At 39.8% G+C, this 22544-nt stretch overlaps 1 long non-coding RNA gene across 1 annotated transcript; it reads left to right on the top strand.

Annotated features, from left to right (window-relative positions):
- Nucleotides 1-7256: 7256 nt before the first annotated feature.
- On the top strand, nucleotides 7257-11046 carry LOC102072600 (uncharacterized). Its single transcript, XR_003380801.2, has 3 exons — nucleotides 7257-7354; nucleotides 8988-9051; nucleotides 10916-11046. It is a non-coding gene; the product is annotated as an uncharacterized LOC102072600 (long non-coding RNA).
- Nucleotides 11047-22544: the final 11498 nt, after the last annotated feature.

Below are 22544 nucleotides of genomic sequence, written 5' to 3'. Positions count from 1 at the left end.
GAAGAGAACATTAAGGAAGTGTGCAAATGAGTTCAGCTGATGCTTTTGTAATGGTGCGAAATGGTCAAGAGCTTCCATTAGCCTAGGTAGGAGAAACAGTTTGGGTTGCTAATTAGTAAGACAGAGTTTTGCCCAAAGTAGGACTTAGAAACATTTGTCTTCATAGTGGGCTTCTAGCTTAAGAGTTGGTCAGCTGTAGCATAATTCCCAATAGATATGCAATGCCGTTATATGTTATATTACAGTGTATTGCCTCAAATGCTTAAACACTGAAACCTGGAAGATGAAACCGTGATTGAAGTGAGAATAAGGTCTCATATACAGAGAGTGGAAAGAGAAATGGATAGTCTAAAAGGAGAAGGAGGGCAACATCTGTCCTGTGTCAGAGCCAGTGGATGCAGTGCATGAGTTTAAATAGCTTTGCCTCTCTCTTTCTAACTGGCTTGATTGTGTCTGTGATGATGCCAAGAACAATGATCTTTAAATAAAATCCCATCTTCCACTTTGGTTTCAGTGCTGAAGCTGAGGGGGTGTGTGGGTGCAAGCACAGGGCCAGGAAAGCTCTCTGCTGAGTGGAGCCATGTCCATGATTTCTGTCCATGGCTGCTGTACCACCTGTTCTGTTGCTAGGCAAACCCAGAGTTTTGGGGATGACCCTCTGTTGTGTATACTTCTCATCTGATCCCTTGCTACCTGGGTTATTTTTTTTCAAATTCCAGGTGTCTCTTTTTGCTTTTTCCATGTTCCCCTCCCTCAGCAGTGGCACCTGCACCGCCCACCAGGTTGTGAGTTTCCCAATGCTCACACGGTGGCGGGAGTAAGTCTGCCATGGGAGAATCTGCTGTGTTTGGTGTGGCTTGAGAAGGCAGGTAAGATGTCCTTGCAAACAAGAATGTCAATGCCCCTTCTCTTACTGAGGGGTTTAGCACTAATAGAGCATAAAATACCAATTAAGTCCAGAGTCATCCCTGCCCTCCATTTCTTATTTCACAGAGTATTTCCAGTTCTTGTTTCATTTCATCAAATTGTACACCAACCTTCTCTCCGTTCTGGAAACTGCCAGAAAAGTGCATCTTCTTTTGTGCTGCACTGTGAATATGTGCACAACCATTTCCCTTGGCGTCAAGGAGCTAAATGTTCATACATGTCAGGCACACTAGGATCAGAGTCCTTGGTAATCTGGATAATTTAGGTAATCTGGGTAACCTGACTGTGCATCAATGATGCACCAAGCTGTGGGAAAGCAAAAAACTTTAATAAGCTGACCCCAAACCCTGAAATATTTTTGTGTGTGAGAGAGAAGTCTAGAGGGAGGGGAAAGAAGAGTCAACATATCTTTACCTCTTTGTGGTTTGTTTGCCTGTTTTTTGTCCAAATGTTATTGAGAATAGAAACAGAAAATTAGAGAAGAACGACTAAGGAACCCAGAATACCCCCATTGTGTGTGAAACCCAACTGGAACAAACAAAGAAGTAGGTGCTGGAAATATGCACACACAATCTTTGCAGACACAAGTAAGCACCAGAGCTGTAAATTGGGCCTGAAAAACCAACTTTCTCTGCAGAGCTGTGTGGGGTAGCTTTTCTGAGACCTATCAGTTGATGCTATCCAGGCAGAGCTCCCCAGCTCAGCTCTGTGCTACTCTGCCCATAAGGGTGTTGAACAAATATTTTGTATCCAAGAGAGACTCATTAATGCCTTTCAAACCGGATGCAAGTTCCTCATTATTCCTCTGCATAGGTCTGGTAATGGGAGCCTCCTCTAGAGATGCCCTTCACAGATGTCTTTAGGAAATGTTGATGGCATGAAGCAGGAATTGTTTTCACTGAAAGATTTATAACCTTATAACCTTTCCAAGCCTAGGCACTGCAAGTAGGCTGAGAACCAGCAGCAAGGGGTTTCTGACTTCTGCACTATACTGTAATACTGACTAACCCAGAGAAATCATTTTGGTCTAAATTTTTGCTGTTCTGGGTCCTCAGTATGAGGAATGAAATGTCAGGGGGTTTTCAAAGGTACTGAGTGTTTCTGGCTGCTATTTGAATTGAAGGTTTAGAGTCCTTATTAAAAAAAAAAACCAAAAAAAAAAAACCAAAAAAACCCAGCTCCCCCTCCCCCCAAGCCCATGGATCTTAATTTAGGGCTCCCCAAATCAGAAGCCACTTTGAAAGACATGCAGAAGCACAGAACAGCCGATAGATTTCCATATCCTGCAGGGTTTTGGCATGAATCCCCTTCTTTGGTTCCAGGCAGAAAAATACAAAGAGATGTCTGTGAATAGGACCTCACTGGGTGTCCAACCCTCTGAGTGAAATTTCCTGTGCAGAGGATGGTCTCGGCCTACATTTTCTAGTTATTATATAGAATTTGTTTCCTGCTAAGCTAGGAAAAAAAAAAAAAGTATAAAAACATAAAACCTTCAGTGGATTCCCACCTTACAGAGCTACTTCAAGCTGTACAGGCAGAATTTGTACTGGAGGAGTTGACATTGAATAGGGTAGTTCAAGGGAGACACCAAAGCTCAGCAGAGACATCTTTTAAAAATTATTTGTCTTGTCTGCAATATTTTGTAAGTTGATCCAAATCAGATTTTTGAGTAATACCATTAAAGTCAACAACCAACACCCAGGATGAATCAAGCTCTTAAAGTGCCATTCAGGCTCCTTGAGAGACACACATCCCAATGACTCCTTTAGCAGTCATTAAACCAATTATCATCCCAGTCTATTTCCAACAATTATCATCATAGACTTTTTGGGTTTAATCAGCTTTTTAATTGACCTGTGAATAAAACAGGAGATACAAAATTCTCCCCTGATACCTCAGGTGTAACTGTTATACATTTAGCATTGCTGTGCACATGAAATAATTTACACCATAATACTGACCTGGGGCTGGGATATGAACAACAATATACTCATAAATTAAAGATAAAAACAAATTAAAGGCAATAAGGGAGAAGAAGAGGAAGTAGTAATCCTAAATAGAATGTCACCATGCTTGGTGACATTGCATCAGGGACTTCCTTGGTCAGCAAATTTTGGGGCTGGGAGAAGGTTTTTGTTTTTTTGTTGGTTTTTTTTTTTTTTTTTTGTCTAAAATGGTATGCAAAGAACAGAATAGATTGTGATATAAAATTTTTGACCATCTCAAAAGTGCTGCAATTATAAAGTGTGTTGCAGAAACGCCTTCAGACAATTGCTTAGGATTTTAAAAAAGAAACCAGCCATTTAGGCATATGTCCCAACTAACTTTTAGCATCCCCTGCCTTAGCACGGCGCTGCAAAGTGGCCTGAATGCAGCAATTTGCGGGATTTGGCACTGAGAGCCCCGCAAGCACTTAGCAAAAGCAATTGTGTAGCTCTATTGAAAATCCCGCGTGTCATGCTGTGGGGAGCCAGCACTTTTTATCTGTCGGCACTGTTGGTGACAAATATTAAAATAAAAAGTATGACACTATAGGTGCTTCAAAATTCAAACTGCAAGTTTCCTACTGCGGGACTTCTAACCATGTAATAAAGTGCAGGGAAGAAAGCAGAGTTCAGACCCCATGCTGTAGTAAAGGCAAGGAAATCTTAAGTGTTCAAATACATAATTCATTCTCTTCTGAGACTTTCTACCAGGTTTCTCCCAGTCAAGATTTTAATTTGTGCCTGGATGATACAATCTTTAATTTCTCTTTTACCTCCCGAGAGAGCTGGGAGGGCGCTGGGGCAGCCGTGCCCATGGCGGGGGATGAGAGGGAATGGTCAGGAGGGGTCGGGAGCTCCGCGGCAGTGGGAGGGTGTGACAGCCCCGGGGGCCGCAGGACACGGAGCCCCGGCTGCCGCTCGCTGTGAAAGTGCCTGCACAAAAGTCACCGCAGCAGTCAGTGAGCTTTGTTTGTTTCCCATAGAAATGCTTTGCACCTTAAATAATACCTTCCTCCAAGGATCTCAAGGCACATAGCAAACACTGGCTGAGCTTCACCTTCTTGTGGGGAGGTAAGAACCTGTTCCCACCTCTTCTTTGCTGTACTTTCTACTGACTGGAAGACTACTGTTTTTTTGTTACACAATTATCAAAACTGGAATACAAAACACGTGACTTAGAATTTTTTTTGTTAGCTATGAATATTAGACTTGAGGATTTATTGCTTTGTTGTATAAATATTTTTACCTCTGTTTAATAATGTTTTATGTAAGGAACAGTGCAATTTTCATAAGGGAAAAGAAACTAATGAGAAATTGGAGACATCTTTGCGTGTGGGAGTGGTACACAAAAGCAACAAGTTACTGAGAAGTTATTGGCCATATAAATGAGCAAATATATCCCTGCTAAAAGTTCAGTGAAATCACTGCATTTATATCAGGGATAAATTTGGCTCAATTGTGAGAAGAATGCCTGCATCTCACTCTGCAGTGGTCATTTGACCTAAATTATATACATTGATCTGTGTTCCCCCCTGGTGTTAGCATGCCAAATTGACTGGATTGCATATTCAGATGTAAAGCTACAGGAATGTGCCTCTTGACCCATTTAGATTTTCTAATCCAGGCTTTTAAGTCTAGTTATTTTCTTTTTAAACCCTGGTCTTTTTTCATTCGTTCTCCAGTACCTTCTTAGGGACTGGCATCCATCTCACCCCAAGCCTGGTGGAGTCCTTGGCAGTCAATGCTTTAGAGATTGTCTTGCCTGGGGTTTGGTCCCCCCAGGTAGGGTAATCCAGGCAGCAGTGTTTTCAGTCATGGAGTCTGTGCACTTTTGCTGCCTTTCCTAGGAGGAATCCCAGAAATCCTTTGTGTGTTCAATGTTAAAAACATTTTTATTGTAATGCTTGTTTTTTTTACATAACTGTTGGAAAACTTGTGTCCCTGTTGATGGTGCTGAGAAGGCTGCCATGGATGTTGGAGGAGCTTGGCCTGCAGGTAGAGGCAGAGGACATCATGTTTCCATCTGGGTCTCCAGGAGCAGAGGATGGTGGATCAGGGCACGGCAGGGCTATGCTCCATGGTGCCAGCTGCTCCCAGGAAGCCCAGAGCCTCAGTGCCTGTGCCTAGACTTGCTCTTTCAAGAAAATATTATTTCATGCTGCTTTTTAACAGCTTTTCAGTGTAGGGAGAGTTAACTCTGATTCCTTTCTGCAAGACAGACTATTAATTAGCAGCATGAGGCTGGTGCAGCTGGGTTGAAATGTGCTAAAACAAACAATTAAAAAAAAAATTAAGCACCCTCTGCTTACTTCAGTTTAGGGGAAAGGTCTCTCTAACTCTACCTGCTCAGAGGCTACATTGAGGCTCTTTGACTCTGCTCTGAGACTTGCTGACACTACTGATTCAACACTGTATCAAGACACTCCAACTGTGATCTGAGACCTGGAGCAGAGCAGGAGCATCTTGACACAGTGTCAAAACAGTAGTCAGGAGCGCATGGACGCAGCACTGAAAGGCTTTTGTCTCCCAAATGAAAAGGAGCTGGATTATTTTCATCTTTTTTCCTTTTTTTTTCTTTCTTTTTTTTTTTTTTTTTTCTATTAATGGTAGCTTTCTCTTAAATAAAAATCCCCACAGTTTATTTGCCGGAAGAAAGCATGACATGTCCCCCTCCCCCCTGCCTTTTTGTTTGATAAAGCAAAGTGACAGACAATGCCTTCACTGTACAATGCACTTCACTAAAGCTTCACTTTACTTCTTCAGCTTTGGAGAAGTAAAAGGCTACATTTGAAAATTATTCCAATTTGGGAACCAAAAGAGGCTAATCTTTTCATGATGCTGCACAGCATCATTTATCTGTGTCTCTTTGCATTTTTGTTTGTTGTATATTTGGAATTGCATATTTGTACAATCACATAGTTTTGATCTGTCTTATAGTTTTGATCTGACTTGTAGTTTTGGACACAGTGTTGCTCACCAACCTCCCCACAAAATTCGAGCTGTAATACCTGTGAATTCAGTTTTGAGTGTTGACCAACGTTCAAGAGAAGAAATTAGTTCAATTGTCAGAATGTGACGATGCCTGCTGAGACAGGTTTCTTTTCTGCAGATGAGATGGTCTTAATGCTACATGGGCTGTGACTTTATAACAGGTTCAACTCATTTATTTAAAAAATGAGAATACAATTGAATTTATTTTTCCTTGCTGGGGTCACAGGTACCAAGGAATTAGCAAAACCATCTACTGCATGTTTTATAGATGACAGTGTTTTTGCTGAATGTTAAATGAAAACAATCCATTAAAATAAAAAATGAAAATTCTTTTTGTTTCCTTTTCCTCTTGGGCCTTCCCAAAAGGAGGTCGACACCGACCCAGTTTGAAAAATACTTACCTAAGCCAATCACTGCCCAGCATGTATTCCCTTGAGCAACTTGAGTGGGCATGATGCCATCTGAACAGATGGGCATTACTGTAGGCAACCAAGAGACCATGCATGTGAATCAAGTATGGGTGTTTACAGCATCATTTCCCTGATGAGAATGTCAAAATGGCAGCCCAGTCCGAGCCTTTGGCTCCGTTCACTTGCATTTCACTAATTCAGCTCTAAAATGGACAACTTCATGAAATAAATTATTAACATTAGGTTGGGTGGTCCTGATTGTACTTCATTGGCTTGGGCAGAGCAGGTGGGTAATGGACTTGCTGAAAATACCATGCCTGGCTCCTGTCTGTATCAGGGGGATTTTTTTCTTTTGTGAAATGAAGGCAAAGAAGCCCCCATGTCTGTGCCAACGATAACATGGCAAACAGGCCAACACATCAGAACTACAGATGTACTACAAACTGAAAAGAACATTTTTACATTTTTTTAAGGAAGAATCTTATTTCAATCAAAATTAAAACACTATAAAAGGGGACTTACATGCCTGATGTATTTGAATAATATCCCAGTGCAAGGTCATCTCCTTAAAGGTGCACATATTGAATTAGGATTTCACTGCTGTCCTAAAGAGAGATGCACACAAATTGTGCAACATTTCTGAGCCCAGCAGTCGTTGTAACTCCTGTATCTGTTGAATGAAGAGATTTCTACTGAATTATCATTGGAAGTTCTCTACCATCTGTTAAAAAAAGAACTTCAAGTACAGAAAATAAAGACTGGAATTTAAATATTAATACCTTTGTCTACTTTAACAAAAAAGGCTGTAAGATATGTGTTCTGGAAACTTTATATCAAGTGTATATCTGAAGTGCTGTAATTATTTTGTTTTCCTTTTGAGGCTCTTGTATTTTCTTCTTGCCAGCCTCTGTGTGCTTGTGCAATGCTAACTGCTTATGTACCCTTCATTTTCAGATGTGGTAATCTACATAACCTTTTGCTTTCCTGAGTGGCTAGTCAGCCTGAACTTGAAAAATTGGCATGCTGAACCATCAGGACCAGGTATGAAACACTTTAATCCATATTTCTTTTGGAATAATGCAACATCTTACAGGTAATAGGTAAAATGCCTGGCGTTTTAGAATTGTTTCTGGTTTTATTTGGGATTGTTTTTGTTTTATTTAAATAATCTAATTTTTTAATCTTCTAAGAAGTGAGTGGTGAGTTTTGCTTCTTATCCCATGCTTTAGTTGGGGAATTCAGGAGAAAAAGAAGCAGCTTTTCAAAACCATATTAGGATTGTAAAAATGACACTTTTCTAACACTTGGTTGGATCAAAGAGTATCTGAAATGTGCCATTTTCTGTATGCAGATTATTTAATTATTTTCCTCTCATTTCAAGCTATTAAAATCACCATTTTCATTTGTCTTCTACACTGTGCTGTGATGGTTCTGCCTTCTGCCATTAGACTTGCTAAAATGCTCTGATACCTTCTTTTTCATTTTCCAGGGAGCTTAATATTTATTTTCTTGCTCAATGTCATGGTAACAGAAAGATTTCCTTTATATTATAGCTAAGTTTGTGCTTTAAATCCGAGCAGGGCAGGTTGGAGAGTGCAGTATATCCCATGTGGAAAGGCAGCACTTGCTTTCTGGGTGCCAGCACATACTCCCAGCTGTTGCTGTTGCTGTGGGGTCACAGATGCAGCTCACACTGAATCAGTTAAAAATGTAGCAGATATGCTTGGGGACACAAGCTCAAATTTTCAGGGCCTGATTATTCTGTTAGTTTCATATGTGCAATTCCCACAGAAGTCAGAGGAAGCACTACATGCAAACCTGACAGGCTAATTTGGAGCCCAGAACTGCAAAGGATGTAATCATACATTTGGTTTCTGTGGGTTCTTGGGATGTAATTCTCACCCATCTCCATGATATTAGGATATTCTACAGTTTTTGAAGAATTGAATGAAGCTAAAAAATAGGTGACTTGTAATATTTCATTTTCAATAATCAGGGGAAGGAAAAGAAATCTGAAGTAAATGACTTCATATTGGACCAGCCCAGAGTGAAAAATGTGTTCTACAGTGCTCTGAAAACTGAGCTAAGAGTAATTCAGCGTGTGGCACATTATGTGCAGGGAAGGGCCTCGAGGGATGAAGGCAAACTAATCAAAGGAATAGCTAATGGCCTAGAAGGAGAGTGGGGAACAACCTGCTTCTTACAGAGCCCCTCAGCTCAGAGGGCTGGTGTGCACACTGCTGGGACCCCAGCCTAAGGTCTCAATGAATTTATCCAAAACAAGTCAAATTCAAGACAATTTTTTAATGTCTATATATTTTATTCTTTTATCAGAAATTTCTTCCTCACAGAGAACAGAGACAAGTATTGGGGCTGAACCAGCACTGCCACATCTGCACAGGCTTCTATATCATTACTCATGCCTGTACTCCCACAGCACACCAGGGCTAATACTGCTGGTCTGCTTTGCCTGCTCACTGATCAGCATCTCAGGGCAAATAAAATTGTCAAGAAAAATGGATTTAGCACTGGATCATTAAAAGATGATCTGAAAAGGTGACCAGTCAGGTCTAAGCAAGCTGTCACTTGTTTCAATAAGCAAATGGAGACCAAAGACATGTTTAATATGATGCTCCCAGTGTCAGTATTTACTCTATTTCTCATCTGTTTTCAGATTAATGGAACTGAGAAATCCAAGAAGGAAAGTGGAGGCTGAGTGACGCTGATTACTCTGGAAGGTATGGCAGTTGGTGCACTAATGGGGAGCAGAATTACAGACATCCATAGGAATTGAAGGAGCCTTACAACAACAAGGCAGGGCAGGCAGTGCAGCCTGCACAATGGGGAACATGGAGGTTCACTGTGCCCTCTCTCTTGAAGCCTACAGCTTTGGGAAAAGTTCAAAATGCAGTCTTGGGAATCCTAAAGTTTGTTGGCATCCCCAGATACGCTAAGATTTACAGGAAATGAAAAGACCTCTTGGCATTAGGAACTATTAATGATCAGTTTTCAAACTGTTTGTATCATTTTCCTGTGGTCATAGCAGAGGACAATGCCACTGAAATAGAGTAGGAGATTTCAGCCTGTAACACTGGAAAAAAAGTTAGTGCAAGGCCAAGAGTGTTTAAGGCTTGTGAATAAAGAGTTATGTGTAAGATGGACACAGTACTGGATGGCTCCAGGGATGAGGGGTAAATGTAAGGTACTTAAAGTTTATATTGATTTACCTCAGTGTGAATAAGGGAATTAGTGCCAGGAGCCACATCCTGCTCACTGGGTGCTGGCTGACATTGTCGGCCCTCAGGTTGGGAATTCCAGGTTAGGATCAGGAACAGCTTTATCTGGAAATTTGCCTGAGGAGACCTCACTCACCTCACCTGTATGTTGCAGTTGCTCTGTATGTCAAGGACCAATAAATAGTTCTAAGATGCCTTAATAACTAGTGTGAATGAAGGAGAAAATACAGAAAAACGTGAATGCTGCTGACTTGTACTGGGAGGAAAAAAAGCTGAAGGTTACCAGAGAAAAAACCAGGGGTCTGTCAAAGTAAGAAGAGGAGATTTGCTTTGAACAGGAGGGGGGATTTATTTCATGAAGATTAAGGAAAACAAACCCGGTGTGAAGACCTCTTGATATGGCCAAGATGTGATCTTTTGAGGAAGAGTTTGTGGAAGCTTTCTTAGGGGAGGGACAATGATTACTGTGTGGAACAATTAGCCATAAATTAGCTTTCCTGGTACTTTGGCAATTAGGTATTAAAAGCAGGTCCTGGTGTGCCTACGTATATGTGCACAAATATTTATATGCAAGTATATGTATTCATGCTGAGGCTGTCCCTGAGCCCCAGGGTGGTTCCATGTGAACCCCAGTGCCCCAAAGTAGCAAGGAGGCGAGGGGGTTGTCCTCTGCATGTGTTTTACACTACAGCTATTCTGGCTCATCCAGTGATTTTGGGTTCCTGTAGGAGGCTTATTCCTACAGGGAGTAATATATGCAGCAGATGTTTACAGTGACACAAAACAGCCCTTCCAAAGAGGCTGCATTTTTTCAACCCAAATATGCTCCTGTGTGAGAGTGGCAATGCAGACTGACTGAGGATGTGCACAGGCTTGCTGTGTGAATTTCCAATGCACATAGATCTTATAGCTGTGTCTCTTACATGCTGGCCCTGCCTTTTGCAGAGGTTTGGATTCTGGTTTGTGGGTGGCTTGTACTTTGTCATTGGTCTTTCACTGCATCTCTGAGGTAATTCTGGACATGTGATTCTGCACAGGTAATTCTGTTCATCTCTGGAGAGGCCTTCACTGCACTTAATGTGCTCCTACTTCCATATTATGGAGCAAAGATGAGCTTTCTCCCTCCCTGTGACAACAGTGATAGGAACACTTGGTCTAGGTTCTACATTCTGTTCATAAGATAGCATAGAAATCCTCCACAGTTGTAAATAATTCTTTTTATACTGGGGAACTAAAGGAAGCCTCAATAGCCAGAGCCAGGTGATTCATGCAGCACACATGAGTGTGTTTGCTTCAGAGGAGAACTTGGACAGACGTAGACAAATAAATACAAACTAAGAGCACTCTTTTTAAATTTGTTTTGCAGGTGTCATGTCATTGATAGTTTTTGTTTTTTATGCTGATATTAACTACACACTGTAAAGTGAAACCAGGATTTGGAAACTGTGAATTGCTACTCAACAAAATGAGTGAGGAAAGAAGTTTCAGTGGGAGACTGTAAGTAAAATGTGTTAATACTGCACTTAGCTGTGACTCATTGTGCAGATCCTTGCATTACAGACAGATATGTTTGGACAGAGATTTGCAGCTGGATTTCAGAGTAATTTCTTATTTCACCTTGCTTGGAGTAACTGCTGGCTCCTGGTGAAAAGGGCTGCGCTGTTTGTTTCTGCTTCCACGCTGCTTGTTTGCCTTTCCTGTCCGTTTGCATCAGCTCTACTGATGGTGTGGCAGCAGAAAGGAGAAAGATTGGTTCAGCATGCTGGTCTGATGGAAAGCTTTCCTCCTCAGAATTCAACAGAAGTAGAGTCTTCTGTCATGCAGGGGAGCTGAACTGAGTCATATGATAATTGCATAGTGTCCTCATCCTGTGTGAGGGAGGGGCTGGAAATCTGCTGCTGCTTGTGGGAGGAAAATGTGGGAGCAGAACCGTCCCTTTAGTGGTAGCCTGGTTACACTGGGTAAAAGAAAACCAAGAAATGTGATAAATTATTTACAAAACCAGCAGTCCAATGGATGATAATTTTGCTATTTTTAACAATGCACTAACACACTACACCTGTTGCTAAACAGCTGTTATAAAACTCTCCTGGGTGTCTGTCAGGGTGAAGTCTTTACCAGTTCAGGGCTGGGTGAGAAGGGGAGCTGTGTTCCTTCCCTCAGCTTGTATGCATGCCAGAATCCAGACCTTCAGCTGCTTTTCCCTGCTCCCTTCATAACATCCATTGTCTCACACGCAAAGTGTCACAGCTATGAGCTTTAGCAGCACAGATCTGTAGCTGTCACCAGCATCTGGTTTTTAAATCCTTTTCTGTGGGCTCATATGTTTAAGTTACTTATTTTTAAATTGCAACTGAGTCAATATTTTACATTATTTGGGGGCATAACCATCATGAATCAGGAGAGGCCTGATACAAGAACCTTACTCACACTGATTTCTTTCTGATAATGGACAGATTATGATGCTCCCTGTAACAGCAAGGGTAGGGGAATTGCTCCACTTTGAGCCTTTTGAGTCCTATCAAAAGTACTCCTTTGTGGTTACTGCTTAAATCCTGTAAACACTTGTTGCTCAAAAGTGGCCCTCCTTCTTTCTTGAGTCTTTTGATTTTTTTCCCCTTTCTGTAGGGATACACTAACAATGTTTTTATTATGCATGAGGAGGTAACATTTCTCAATAAAACCAGCTGTGTGTACTCCCTAGATTCCTAATCCTGTCCTCCCCATCTAATGGGCTTCATATTACAGCTGTTCCTTAACATTTTATTTTTTTTAAAGTGGTCCTGTTGTTTTCATACTTTAATATGGTTCTGTTTAGTTTTTGTGATTCAGTTTGGTTTGTGAGAAATGCTTGCATTTTATCTGCTTTGCTGCGAATGCTAACTTCTCTGAAGCAAAAGTATGTCCTTTTCCCTACTTAATTGTGGGACTTCCTCACCCTATGTTGAACAACAACCCTTCTTTCTCTCCAAAGCTGGGATCTCCACAGTAAGATCTGAACATGGGCAGTTTTGGAGTTGGATTTTTGTCTGTTTTGTGATGGGTTTGTTTCTTTGTGGATTTAGGGGAGGGGGGTTAGTTGATTTATTTTTATTTTTTGACCAATGTTCATTAAGCAACTAGGTTCCTTTGGTGCTGAAAAGTGTAGTGAAATATGATGAAATGCAGTGTGTCTGTCATTCTAAGTTGTAGTGCTGTTTAACTTCTGAGTAGCTATATGACTTCTGCTGACATGCTGTACTCTCTGTGAAGAAAATCAAGAGTGTTTGAAGTCCAAAGACAAGCTGAAAGCGTGATGCTTCCCCATTAAAAATAATTTTATATGTGGAGAGTGAACTAAATATTGCCTTTCTTTTCCTTATGATAGCCCTGACTCCTTTTTAAAATAAGTTTTTAATTAATTTCAATTGGAACTTGTGGCATAACTGTTTCATGGATATTCTTAATGGTACTTTGATTCCTTCTTGTACAGTATTATAACTATACTTTTTTTTCTGGCTCTGTATTGCCTGTTTGCCCTTCAGGCTACACAGATTACAAAATGAGATTTCTCTGCGTCTGGCCACTGATCTACAGTCTCTTTTCTGTCCTCTAATCTGCTGTTCTTTAGTACTTTGATTCCTTATGTTCTTGGGTGGCCTTTCTTATCCCTCTCTTTTGGATTTAGTGTTTTCTCTAGTTTTTCCGAGGCTGCTTTCTCAATGTTCATTGTCTGTTTGGCATCAGCATGATCTGTAGCTTCGCTCTTTCTTCCTTTCATCCTTCACAAGATCTCTGCTGCATATGGTGGACCACCTTTCTTTTAAACTGCTTTAGCAAAAGCTCTTTCAAAAACTTAAGCAATCTCCAATCTACCTTCTTGCCCATTCTTATCCTTACTGTTCCCTCCCCACTATGCTCCTAGTTTGAGATCTGTCAACTCTGCATGACTAAATCAGTGTAAATAGGCTTGGCAAACAGTTTTGGGTTCTTATATGTTGGCTCTCCCTGGGTCCTCAGATTTTTTTCCCCTCCCTCTCTCTGCCAGAAAACCTGCTCTTTTCTCTCTCTCGGCACCATCTCTTGAGCACTGTCTCTTTCTCTCCTTTTTCTGTCTTTGTCTGTTGTCTCCAGGGTCTCCACTGTCACATCATACAGTTCTTCCATCATATCTGGCATTTCTGACCTGATCTTCCTCTCTAGCTTGCTGGCATTTTCTCATTAGTTACAGGCGTCCCCTGATTCTGCCAGGCTTTTTTTTAAAGTTATTTCCTACAGCTTTTCTAATTTTTTTTTTGCCGACTTTTAAAAATGTCCTCTAACAACTAAAGCAAACTGGTGGGGGTTTTGAGTTATCTTGCTTGCTTTCTTCCTTTTTTGTTTTGCATATTGACTTGCTGGAGCCATTCTGAAAACCTTCAGACCCTCCCATTTGTAGTGCTGAACGCTATCTGGATATCTGCAGCTACTGAGGAAGGCTGAGGTAGCATGTTACCCTGCCTTTGTGATTTCAGAATTTACATAAAACTATCTACTGACCATCCTGATGTAATTTTTAGGGCTTTTAATATGGTTTGCAGTATCTTTGCTTCACTAACAGTTTATGTTGTCAGCGTGGTGCCTTGAGCTTCCAGTTGCACAGCTTTAGCAATCTTCACTTACTGACATTCTCTTTCCTAGGGCCAAGTTTCCCAGGGGTTTTCCTCATGTGACACAATCTTCTGTAAACTAGAGCACTGAAATCTCTTAGCAAAATTAGTTCATCAGGCTTTAGTACTGGGTGACCTCACTGTGAAACAGCCACTAAAATACATTTTATGTGTCCAGATTGTCTAGGTAATTCCATTAGTATCATTCTCATGGTAGCTGAGCAGGTAGATTGTCTTATTATCACAGAGTCTGAATTAAATTCAGGCTAATTTAGTGATGGTAAACTCTGCTGCTGCTATGGGTTCCATGTAATTTTTCACTTCCATAAACTTCTCTCTGTTTTACATGTGAACTTTTAAAAGAAAAATGCAATTATCTTTCTCCTTGTTAACAGCTTCATTTTTAAAGTAATGCACACAAAATAAATGTAGGTGATGTATTTGGTGTATTGTCGTAAAAGCAGAAGAACTGTTTCGTTTTATTTGTCAAAAAACATATTTGAATTAATATTTCACTCTTTTGATGGTGCCACTTTTATTGGGACAGTTAAGACTGACAGGGATGGGCGTAGTATAAACTCCTGTTTAGTGAGCAATTAATTTTTCATTACAGAAAAGAAAAGCAGCCAATCTTTGCATTGTTTTACCAAGCTTTCTTTCAAAATACACAAAACTTGTATTGCCTATAATCAAGTGGACTCACAAAATCCTGTTTGTAGATTTTTTTAACTTTAAACTAGACAAAAAAGCAACATTGGATGGGAAGATTTGGATAATTATAGGACTCTTTTTTTTTTTTTTTCTTTTTTTTGAGATGTTGACTGCATCAAGGTGAAAGGGGAGGAAGGATCTATTGCCAGTCTTGCCCCAAGTGACTTTCTGACTGTGGATTTCTTTGCCTTCTTCCAGTCTCAGCCATGTCAGGTAAACAGTAAAGTCCAGAAACTTAGTTTCTAATTTTTCTGTGAAGACACAATTCATACAAAGCAACAATTTGAAGTATGCTAAAGTGGAAGTGTTGCTTTTGATGAATATCATTTATTCATCAAAATTCACAAAAGTGTTGCTTTTGTGAATATCATTTATTCCTTCTCAAGACTTTAATAATTTTTTTTAATGCTGAGCTCCCTGACAGGAAAATTTCATGATGTTACCAGGAAGTAGTCCCATCCTCTCCAGTTGCCCAGAAAACCCCCTGCTCTTAGAAAAAGCTGTAGGAGGTAGACTATTTCCAGTAAAATCTTTGGAGTTTAGCAGTTGTGTATTGTGGAATGCAGGATCTTAGAATGTAACTTTAATTTACAGGCTTGGCTGCTGAGTTTTTGTAACAATATTTGCTTTAAAGTGTAAAAAGACCCAAACAGATGAGACTGGGGAAATAAGAAGGTTGCTTTATCAAATCATAAAGATCGACCTGCCTTCCTGACCAGCACTTCTGGAGCTGCAGGCTCCTGCTGAGGGAGGCAAAGATTTTGAATCCCTCTGGTCAGGCTGCCTGTGCCTTGGGCTCCTTCTCCCAGGACATCAGGGTGTTCCCAGTGGATGACCCTGTTAAAGAAGGGTTGGGTTACAGTGCTGCTTCTGCTGCTGCTATATACACCATGTAAATTCTCTTGTGAAATCTGGCACACTGTATTGGTTACTAAATTCTTCAAGGGGAGATTTCTTGATCCTGTTGAGAAGAGAAAGCTTTTACATGCTGTTCTGGCAAGTGAGTATGAGGAGAAAACAAGACAATCTCCTTTTCTTTTGTAAGGAGAGAATATATTCATAGCTGATGTTTTGTTCACTAGTTCCGTGTGCTATTTTCTCAGAAGTTGCTGTCTACAGCAGGAATACTCTGCTTTCACAAGTAGAACAGCTTTTTAATATTAAAAGAATTCTATTAATTTACTAAAAGAAATAAAATGAGGAAATAAATGGTTTAACTGTCTATTGTCACATGCAAAATCCTTGATTTCTTAAAAGGACCATGTAGAGAGGAAGCAGTTTGTTTTAATCTCTCTGAGTTCTGTTAAGCAGCAAAGAACCACTACTTTTGTGGTGCAGAAGTCCACAGATCTGGCTCTGTGGTGAGTATCTCCTGTGGAGATCTTGCTCAAGGTTAGAAAAGTTCATACACTGGATCAGTAGAACCCAATTATCAGCTCTTTTTCCCCACCATCCCAATGTGTGTGTGTGTGCACGTGCTCACCATGGCAGCCACAGCCACCAGTCATGCACACACCCCTGGCTGAGACAAGTGCTGAAGCTTTTTCATTTAGCGAGCTCTTACTTGTGGGATTATGCTTTACACTTAAAATATAATCAGCTTTCACTGTAATGTAGAACACACAGCTGCTACTGTGTTTTCAAACAAGGTATTTTCTGCAGTAACTTTTGCTTTAGCAAGTATTCACACATTCATGAAACCCCCCCAAACAAATAAACCCCTTTTTCCCTGGGCTAAACACATAGGATATAGGCATAGCTATAGCCCTGCTCCTTCTCCATCTCACCCAATAATTTGACAGCATAGGCTCAAGTATTTCTATAAGTTGATTTCTGGGCCATGACAGATACCTTTTTGAAGGGGCCCTGCAAGGAAGAGACATATGAGCTTTGTGAAGTACCTTTCTAGCAGCCAGCACATAAACATGTCCTGTTTATTTTTTTTATTTGCCCTGTAATAGAAAATATACAGTGATATTTTCAGGCTTATCTTTTTCAAATTTCACAAAAGGACTTGAAGTTGTATTAATTTTAAAGGATGTGCTATGGGAAATGAACTTTTCAACTTAGAGGAAGATAGTTTTTGCTGTAATTCCTTTGATAATCCTTAATAATGGAGTAACATATAAAAGGCTTCTACTAAATGAACAAACCTTCCTTAAAGTTCCAAAACATTTCTTCAGAAGAACATTTACTACCTCTTACATAAACTCTAAAATTTTCATTCTTTGTGCTGGGTGTCTGCTTTGAGCTTGACTTAGTTTTTGATCTTTTATCTTTCTTCATCCTCTTTGCTTAAGTTTTTATACTGTGGTTTTTATCTATACTTCTAGTACTCTATGATCTCTGATTGTTTTATGTTTTCAGGTGTCCAGAAGTTTTAGAATATTTCTTTAAGATCAGCTTTATTCTCACTGCTGTCTGTCCATACACTTTTTTCTTAGTTTTAAAGAATTGTTTCAAGACAGAACCTTCTTTGCAGCATTTTTTGCTAATTAGTAAAAAGAAATTTGTGAAGTACTTCTGTCCTCAGCATTTCAGATCATGGCCACGTGACAAGTGGCTAAAAAACAAAGTCCAAATTAAAAAAAAAAAAAAAACTAAAACAAACCCAAGTAATATCATTGTCTATAAACCCAGCCTCCTAAAGTGAAAACTGATTTTCTGAGAACCTTGCAATTTTTTGTATTTTTCAATTGTCTTTCAGGAAAAAAACAAACTAAAATTTAACTTGACTCTACCATTTTGAACTAAGCAGGTAGAGGTCACATAAGTTTTGGAGGGGATAGATGTGGTGCCAGATTTGAGATGTCATGGTTTTGTTACTTTTCCTTGCGCTGTCTGAACCTCCTTTAGGCTGTAACTGGGAGCACTGGCTCTTGTGTGGCAGGAATGGCAAGAGGGGCTGCCGGGCTAAGGTGGCTGCAGTCACTTTATGCTTTATCAGAATGGAATCATGCAGCTGTGTGAGCCCATACACAGAGTGTCCTTCATCCGTGACAGAAGCAGCTGAGCCTCAGCTATAAAGTAAATAACCTTGGAATTTGGTGCCTAATTGGTGTGCAGAGTAGACAGGGCAGGTTTTATAGAGCTGGCTTGCTTAAGTGGTGGTTAAAAAGCTGTGGGATTCACCTGGTAGTAAGCATTCCTAGAAATGCAGAAGTAATTATTTATATTTTTTCTCAAGTAACGAAGCAGCAGGGTGATTGTCTCTATTAAAGGCTTTCATTTAATACTGGCCAAAAATGAAAGTTTGACATCTTTTCTGTTACAGAAGAGTGTAGGTTTATTAAAATTTGGGAGCTGCATGAATAAGTGCTGCTGACTATAGCTTATGTTTGTTTTCTAGAAATTGGAACTTCCTCCTGGGGATAGTTCCAGGAAATGTCAAGTATCAGGTTTTGTTCAAAAACCTGCTCTGTACTGTTCAAAGTGGTGTAGGTAGCATGGTCAAAACCAATCTTTTGTTCTTTGGTTTATCTGTGCAAGAGCTTTCTGTAGCTTGATGGGCACTCTGCATGTGTTCTTTATTCTTCAGAAATCTCATTTGCCCCAATATTGTAGCTTCATGCCCAGGTAATTCTGTGCAAAGCAGGAAGCTCTTACTCTGCATTCCTCACCTGAGGAATGTAATGGGCTATTGCAATGGGGGCTGCTGCTGAAAATCTGTTCAGGTTTTGTTTCAGGCTCTGGCTGACATGGCCAGCACTGGGCTTTCTGCTGACAGGTGTGCTCAAATGCTGATCTCCTAGATCGAGAGAGGTGCTGGACCCCCAAGTTAAAACACTAGTTATACACTCATACACTTTAAATTGAACTTGGAAATAGTCACCAGTACAACCTGAGGTATGGTACAAATCTTTTCTGTATGCAGCATTAAGATTTAAGTTAATATCGCTCATAAAGGAGGTGATGATTGGAGGAATTCCTGTTGAATTCCTGTTACTTTTTCTTTTTCCTTTTTTTTAATACAGATTAAGTTAATGGATTTCAGGTAGAGAAAATACATGGCTTGAAGAAGCCTTTTTTGTTTGCTTTTATTTACTTATTTATTTGTAAAATGAACCCAGTCAAACACTCTGAGTCTGCTTGGATCTAGGTGGCCCTGAACTTCAGTCAGCTTCAACCTTAGAAGAGGACATTGAGCCAAACAGAAATTATTCTATGTACAAAGAGAAATTCTGTCTTGGCACAGATTCTATAAGGTGTGTGCCCATTACATATTTCTGAACCTGCAATGTCATTCAAGGGATTCAGAAGACACCTACCCAGAGCAGTTCACTTAACAGGACATCTAAATCCTGAGAACGGATGCTCACTGGTACTTCCTGCAAAAATAAATTAGAAACAGAGAACACAGCTCTATCTGAATGCCTCTTTGAAGCCTTTTAGGAGCTGTCCAGAATTGGGTGCAAGTGCTGTTTATTTTTCTCTAGTTTCAAACGTATCAAATATTTAATCCTAAAACCTTGCTGAGCTGTATGATTATTTTAACTAGTCTGTGAAATACAAGTGAAAATCTTAGCAAACTCTCTTCAGCCCTTCCAGCTCACCCACACTGACCAGTCTGGCGTTGCTCCAAGAGCAGCTACAATTCATAAATTCTAAGAAGCATTAAACACATTGATCACGTTAACCAAGAGAATAAAAGTTGCTGCCTTCTACCATTAGGTTCAGAAACAGCAATCAGTAGGGTTCTTTGGGACTATCATTTTGTACTAGTGGAGAAATCTAATTTCAGACATAATTTTATAACCTCTGCACAACTGTTCTACAATTTTCCATATGCTTTATTTGAATGCCACCCATCAGAAGCTGCCCAAGGCAAGGATGTCTGTCCTTTGCCTTTGACTTTTTCCTGTGATTCCTCTGCTCAATACACTTGCAGTAGCTGTTACTCAGGGTACAGCCACCATAGCATGGAGCAGAGTTCCTTCCACAGCTTCAGCCTTCATGAGTCAGGAAAACACAGCTGGAACTTCTTGATCAAAAACCTCTTTGTCCCCGGGGACCCCTGCTATCAGTGCAATGTTTTTGTTTGAGGAAAATTCTGCCTCCATGTCTGATGCTTGGGAACACAAACTCGCATTGCTCCAACATAGGGACAAGGGCCTGAGTCTTCTGGGTACTCTGGTGTTGTTACATCAAGGGTAGGATGAGGAAGAGTGGCCACAGCTAATGGCAACAACACTTTCACCTGGTTTCAGCATTTATTAAGGACATGAGGGTTACAACTTCAGCCCAAAGGTCCTGCCTGTTCCAGGAGTTAGTGTGCAGTAGTGGATACTTGACATAAAGGTGGTATGTGTGTCCTTTTTTTACCTTGCCACAGTTTGTATTTCACAGATTGTGGTATATTATGCCAAGCTAATGTTTTAAAGCCTAGTGAATTTTAACTGGTTTTGTTGCATACATCACCAAAGAAAAGAGGACACCAGAAGGTGCCATTTCCAGTGCTGCAGTTTCACAGGTCAGTGATTCCTTCTGAGGAGATTGAAGTCTCTCAATGTATGATTCTTGCTCAATTTAACCAGGTTAACAGTAGTATATTTGCAGTCTCTTTTAGATGACTTCATGATCTTCTGTAATGGCATTGCCTTTTTCAAAACTGATTTCAGCACACTGGTAAATGCTGATGATTGTCCTTGAAGAGCTGTCATAACTACCCACAACATTCTGCTGCATGCAAAGGGATTGCAAATCAGCTGGAGGTTAGGATATGGTTTCCATTTCTTTTATATCCTCTAGGTTTGGTGAAGGTGTTTTGGAGAAAGTGATTTAGAAACTAAGCTGGTCACTGTCTGGCTGTCTCGTTACTTTAAGCAAGAAGCCAGTCTTTCTCTTTTTTTTGGTATGCATTGCTGTTCAACACCTTAAGCCCTGAGCAACACTTTTGTCCTGTGTGCTAACATGATGCAAAGAAAACACTGTTGTAAATTTAGAGGGCAGCTGTGATTCTGCTGAACCTCTGAGGATAGGTTTCAAAGGGCTAAATATGCGAATCAAGAGTACAGGACATGGGCTATTTTCCTTGATCCAGCTGGGATATTTTGTGAGTTTGTCTGTAGCAACAAAAACCATGGAAAGTCATAGGTGAAGCCAGAATTAGCAAGAACCTGTTGGAAGCAATCTAGAGAATCAATATCACTGGTGACAGTTTTGTCAACTGTAGGGTGCCTATATCTGTATCCTGCTTCACTAAATAATCAATCTACTGACTGCCACTTAAGGTTTGCTCTATATTCCAGGCACCATGCTTGTGCCTGAGATATAATTAGTGTCTGGGATTTGATGAATATGGGGGAAAATCTATTGATTAGAATTTTCCCTTCCTTTCATAAGAAGGATGAAGGAAGCATTTGTTTCAATGTGTTGAAAACTTGCCCTGAAATCTGTTTAACTTCTTGTTAGGTAGAACATGTACTCTTTAGTTGTAACACAATCATTCCTGACTGTCTCAAGACTAACAAATAAAAGCATATTTAGTTTTAAAAAAGATAGAAAGACAAGTCTGGCTCTAAATGCAAATGAATATTTATATTTTAGGATTACCTTCTTTCAGTTTACTACTAGATACATACACTTTAAAATTTCTATACTGTTCAAAATTTCCTTAGACAAGACTGTGTTACTTGAGTGACTCACAACATGGAGAAAACATGCAGATTTTCTCTGCTGCCAAGAGAATCAGGGGAAGGAATCAAAAATGGCATGGAAACTGACTTAATGGAAGTTTTTTTCTATTTTTTTTCTTTATCCCCTGTAACCAAGTTTAAAAAATCCAATGAGGTTTTAAAATAGGTTTATTTCTTTTATGATTTCTTTATGAAGTAAAGAATTCCTGTAAGACTTGTCACAGATGATCCTTTTGCATTTTATTAGAATTTGAGGGGGTCTGGAGCAGAGTGTGAAAGCTGGAAAATTAAAGAGTTGTTGCGAGCATGAGCATAACAAAAAGGAATACTGAATATACCAAAGGGAATAAGAGATTCAAAAATCTGAATTTTGTGGATTTCCTTGACTTGTACCTGTGCATAAGATATCTAAGCATGTCTTTGGATAATATTTGAGACAGAGGTATTTTTTTAAAGTCTTAAATTTGAAAGTCTATCACCAGTAAATGAAGCAGGAAAACCAGGGAAGAATAGCCTTAACATACTTCATAAATTTTCTGTGATGAATCAAATAGACAGAAGAACTTAAAGCCTATCAGACCTTCTTTACAGACATCCTAGAGCATTGAAAATGTCTCTGTGGACATTTTCCAGAATTCATTCAATACTCTTGTTTAAACTTCTGTGTTTCTCAGGTAATCTTATAACTAACTTAAAATGAGAGATTCAGACCTCATGTTTTTACAGTCTGTATAGATTGTACATTAGCTTGAATAGTGAAGAACTCAAAGTAAATGCCACAAATGGAAAGAAAGAGGTATAAAACTGGTTGGCAAGTTTTTGTAAGAACCATGGAAGTTTAATTTAAAGGTCACAGTCAAGTCTTTACCCCTCCTTTTTTTCTTCCCTCTAATGTTTTTGGCAATCCTTCAGTTGTCTGTTATTGTCCTAGATCTTTCATGCCTTTTCTTTACAACTTTTAACTCAGCTCTTCTTCCTGAAGGCAGCCTTAACTCACACTCTAAATGGTTCTAAATGGGTT

Source organism: Zonotrichia albicollis, chromosome 13, assembly GCF_047830755.1.
Source record: "Zonotrichia albicollis isolate bZonAlb1 chromosome 13, bZonAlb1.hap1, whole genome shotgun sequence".
In the NCBI taxonomy this organism is placed as follows: domain Eukaryota; kingdom Metazoa; phylum Chordata; class Aves; order Passeriformes; family Passerellidae; genus Zonotrichia; species Zonotrichia albicollis.
This window is presented reverse-complemented; position numbering and strand designations above follow the sequence as displayed.